Source organism: Medicago sativa, chromosome 3 (assembly GCF_051527215.1).
Source record: "Medicago sativa cultivar Bolivia chromosome 3, Bolivia_mono, whole genome shotgun sequence".
Lineage (NCBI taxonomy): Eukaryota > Viridiplantae > Streptophyta > Magnoliopsida > Fabales > Fabaceae > Medicago > Medicago sativa.
In genome coordinates this window covers 9,913,962-9,919,356 of record NC_140751.1, presented here as the reverse complement: position 1 = coordinate 9,919,356, position 5,395 = coordinate 9,913,962, and the positions used below count along the sequence as shown (strand labels likewise).

Below are 5,395 nucleotides of genomic sequence, written 5' to 3'. Positions count from 1 at the left end.
GAATAGTCAAATTTATTACACATACAAACAAAGGATAATTTGGTAATATTAATACACAAAACAGACACATTAATTACACTGACAACTTTTCTTAAGAAATGTGAAAAAAACAAAGGGGGGTTACATTAAGGGACGGAGGGAGTAATATTGTAGAAAGGATAAAATTTCAATTATAATATTGTAGAAAATAGTATCAATAATTAAAATCTCAATTATAATAATGTCTATAGTTATAATTCAAAAAAATAATCAAAAGGATAAAATTTCAATTATAATATTTTAGATAAATTGTAAATTTGAAAGTAAAAAACAAAAACTACATCAAAGTTAAGTGTTACTTATATATATATATATATATATATATATATATATATATATATATATATATATATATATATATATATATATATATATTTTAGGGAACCTTTATAGTCAATTTTGTTTACTCTTTTACATTTATATATTTTTTGGTTACATTTATATATGACATATAATTCATTGATTTATGCAATACCATATACTCCCTCCGGTCCTTATTATAAGAAACAATTGACTTTTTTGATTCATAGAATAATTAATGTATCTTGTTATAAATATAGACTAGATGCATCACTTACACAATGAACCTAAAAAGTCAACTTTTTCTTATAATAAGGACCGGAGGGAGTACATAAAAAAAAAAAAAGTAGTTTAATAGTCATCGTGTGCACTCACTAATTGCCTATATAAACACATGTCTAAAGAACATAATTTACATGTCTAAAGAACATATTTCACATATTAAGATGAACACAACAAGGATTTCTCTTCTCAAATTGGCTTTCATGTTGTTTTTTCTCATCGTTACAACAGGTCTAAAGCCAAACAACAATTGAATTTCCAGTACACCAATTATTTTTTTTTTCATTTATAAAATTTTTCCTTCATCTCTTCTACATGTTGCACACAAATTTTTTCTTATGTTTTGTATATTTTTTTGTCGCAGATATGTGCACGGAAGCACGAGAAGATTTACCATATATTCCTTGTCGCACGTTGAAAGAAACTTGTGAAGGGGATCGTGTCAAAAACCTTCATTGTCCAGCCAAACATCCTCCTGTATGTTGGGATAGCGTTTGCATTTGTGATCCCCGTTAGCCAGAATCCATTACAAATTGAATAACCGATTATTCTGATGAGAAAATGTATCAATAAAAGATGAATAAAAAAAGGGTTGTTGCATCTTACTTTTAATTCATATATTATGAAAGATAGAAAAATTGTTTTATTTTTTATATATTGTTATCTATCTTATTCTGTTGGCAATTCTTTTTTTATCTATCTTATTCTTTTGGTAAATTTTTTTAATGGAAAACTGGCGAGGTTTGAGAAGGTAAAAATATGCAAGGATATGGTCTGAGGATGAGATAATCAATGACTAAGGATCCTCTCTATTTGTCAAAATATATTAGAATGAGGATTGCTATATCCAACGAGAAATCATTTCCGGAATGAAGTTAACCACTTAAAACTCATTCTTTTCCACAATACAAGGAAGTTAGTAGTGTGGTGGGAAATTCCATCTCAATTTGCCTCAATTCACGGAATCCACTTTTTAGTAATTGCTCGCGAGAAATAGCATTATTCATATAGAATATGCAATTTGGGGAGAGATAGACATAAAATATAGATAGTGAATCCTACAATTAAGTGAGTCCCATCATCATTGATTATTTTATAGGTTTCTCAAGCTTTCTTTGTGATTTTCAAATGGAGAAAATCATGAATATAGAGGATTCTAACTCATAATTAACACCGTAAATCAAATTAAGAGGTTAATTACATTTATGATTGAGTAAGTGTGAATATTTGGGTTGTCGTTAGTGGTTTAGGGAGTTGGCATATCAAAGAAAAATGGGAGATCAATGAAAATGTGTTTTGGGGAATGAGAATGTGTATTAGAAGTGACACATCGGATTATTTGTGAGGTGGCACAAATAGTTTTACTTGACATCGAGAAAATTGATGTGTTGCATGAGAATTTGGGTGTCTAATTTATTATATTATAATATAATAAGCTTAATTAATGATTTGGTCCCTTAAGTTATTTGTTGGTTACATTTTGGTCCCATAAGTTATTAACGTTACAATTTGGTCCCTTAAGTTACTTTTTGGTTTCGTTTTGGTCCCTTAACTATTAAAAGTTTCGTTTTGGTCCTTTAACTTATTTTTTGGTTTCGTTTTGGTCCGTTAACTCTTCCTTCGTCAACCACTTTGGTCCTTTACGTTAGGATGAATGTATTAGAGTTAAGGGACCAAAACGAAACCAAAAAATAAGTTAAGGGACCAAAACGAAACCAAAAAATAAGTTAAGGGACCAAATCGAAACAAAAAAATAAGTTAAGGGACCAAAACGAAACTTTTAATAGTTAAGGGACCAAAACGAAACCAAAAAGTAAGTTAAGGGACCAAATTGTAACGTTAATAACTTAAGGGACCAAAACGAAACCAAAAAATAAGTTAAGGTACCAAAAAAGTAATTAAGCCAATATAATAATACTCCATCCGTTTCAAAATGAGAGTCGTTTTAGGTGTTTACACACATATTAAGAAATGCAATGATTAAGAGAAAGAGAATGATTATTTTACCAAATTATCCTTATTAACTATTGGTTAGTTTTAAAAGTAATACTTTGGAAGTAGTGTGCAGAGTATTAATTGGAGGGTACAATTGAAAAGAAAAAGTTATTATTGCATTGGAAAACTGAAAGCGACACTCATTTTGAAACAATTTTTTTTGGCTAAAGCGACACTCATTTTGAAACGGAGGGAGTATATTATAAAGTACTTACTTCGCAATAAATGACTTAATTGAAATAAAAAAACTTCAAATAAATATGTAAAAATAATGACAATATAATGATATTATATACCACCTCCGTCCTTAATCATAGGACTCTTTTGGAAAAATAACAGAAATTAAGAAAATTAAAAGTGATAATAAATTTGTTTGTAATTATTATTGTTTTTACAATTTTATCCTTTAAAAGAAAGATTTAGTGTATATTTTCAACATAGTATTTAGTGATGATTGAAGAAAAAGATATACTTCCTCCGGTCTCAAATGTAAGAAACAAAAAAATAAAATTGATGGTCTCAAATATAAGAAAAAGTATAGTAAAATGAACCTATTAAATGCCACTATTCCAAGTTTACCCTCATTAAAACCACTTCATTAATGTCTTTACTACTCCAAGACAAGGGTAAAATTAGAAAAATAATACTTTTTATAATGACTTAAATGTGGTCAATCCACTTTCTTAATATGTGTGCATTTTTTTTTTCTTTCTTACATTTGAAATCGGAGGGAGTAAATAAATAGGGGTATATTGGTAAAGAATAAATTAATGTACTTTTTTTTTTGAAAGAAAATTAATGTACTTGAAAATACCAAAAGAGACCAATTCTACTCTTAATATTGATGACATATTTAATCCACCTTAATACAATTAATTACTCCCTCCGTTCCTTTTTAAGTGTCACTTTTGGAGAAATTTTTTGTTCCTATTTAACTGTCCCTTTCAAAGTTCAATGCAACAATAAATGTTGTTTTACCAACATTACCCTTAGTTATTTATTGCGGAGGGAGAAATATATGAAATAAGATATTAAATGACTAAGGCTATTGTTGTAAAAGTATAAATTATTGTATAAGAAAAAGTAACATTTATTGAATGTATTGGTTTATGTAAAATGTCAAAAAGTGACACTTAAAAAGGAACGGGAGTAGTAAAACATATAATATATTGTAGCAATAATTAAATAATTTAGGATTTTGTGTTGTTAAAATCTTGTGGTATATTAAAGAGTAGTAAAAAGAGTTAGATGAGAAACACTAAAGAGAGTATTATTGGGATAAGAAAGTGTGCTTTAACTTTAATCACATAAACACATATTAACCGGTGCCTCCACATAATCCACACAAAAGTACAAAAGTCTTCTCCACAAAATCATCTTCTAATGGGTACCTCAAAGTCATTAAGTCTCCTCGTTACCTTCAATTCCCCTTCTTCCACACTCAACCTTCTTTCATCAAAAGTTCAATTTATTTATTTATTTACAAAATTTGGGTCCCAACTTACCCTTGTTGGATCCATATAGGTTTTCTACACTCATTTGGTATCAAAGAAAAGGTAAAGTATATTTTATACAGATCACATTATAACTGTACGTTTTTTTTAACATGAGATGATACTGATCAAGAGTTAGAATCCGATCTCATATCAAAAGGTTTGTTTTGATCATTTTAGATTCACGAAATTGCATCGTCAGAGGCGGAACCCTTCATGGGCTGGGGTGGACCACGGCCCACCCGAAAAAATTAAAAAATTAATGACCGTAGGTCTATTTTGCGAGATTTCAAACAATTTTGCTTCGGTTTTAGCCTTCGACATATCTAAATCCCCACTAATTGGTGTAGTGGTCCACCTAAAAAATTAACAAATTAAAAATCATAGGTCTATTTTAAGAGTTTTTAAACAAATTTTCAATGGCTTGGGTTTTCAGCTGTTCTAAAAGTCGCATACAATATGTGATTTTTGTCATGCCTGTACTTAGTTGGGTATCAGAGGTTTACAGACCTTCTAATTTTTTGGGGTTTCAAAAAAGATTTGTAATTTATGGCAGTAGTAGACTATGTAATTTATTTTTTTAAAAGTTCCTGAGCTTTTTAGTCAAAATTTTAATGGCCACCCAAACTATTTTTTCTGGCTCCGCCATCATTTTATTACATTTTTTCTGTTATGTGTTTATGTTTTAATTTATTGTTCCTAGTTTTGTTTTACGATGTATTTATAGATATAGTTAAACCTCCTATTGATTCAAAATCAGAAGTTTTAAATCTCATGTAGATTTGAAACCACTGTTCTAATTTTAAGTCATTCTTTGTTTAAAAATGTTTCAAAACTTATACTACAAGTTTGAATCAAAATTTAATTTTCAATAACATCAGAACATATCTTCAATGACTTATAAAAATAAAAAACAAAAATCACCAGTTTGATTCATATATCTATTTAAAAATTCTCAAATAGTTCAGTAAAGTCCATCAAATAAAAAAGTTTAGCAAATAACAAATTAATTAAATAAATTATTTATATATGTATGGACAATGCATATGTAAGATCCAGATTCGAATCCCGGTCACGACAAAAAAAAAGACAATTAATTTAATTTAATTTAATTTAATGTGTAATAATAATTTACATTGTATGTTATTTTCTTTAAATATTTGATTGATGTAAAAATTTAGACCCTTTTGAAATCACATCGGAGCGTGTATGAGTAGCCGTTTCACATCCAACGGCCAGTAAGAGCGTAACTTTATTTCTTCCCTCTTCAATCTCCAACGGTCACA

General features: G+C 28.6%; 1 long non-coding RNA gene across 1 annotated transcript; it reads left to right on the top strand.

Annotated features, from left to right (window-relative positions):
- Positions 1 to 746: 746 nt before the first annotated feature.
- On the top strand, positions 747 to 1,233 carry LOC146935562 (uncharacterized). Its single transcript, XR_015033089.1, has 2 exons — positions 747 to 852; positions 986 to 1,233. It is a non-coding gene; the product is annotated as an uncharacterized LOC146935562 (long non-coding RNA).
- The last annotated feature ends 4,162 nt before the right edge of the window (positions 1,234 to 5,395 follow it).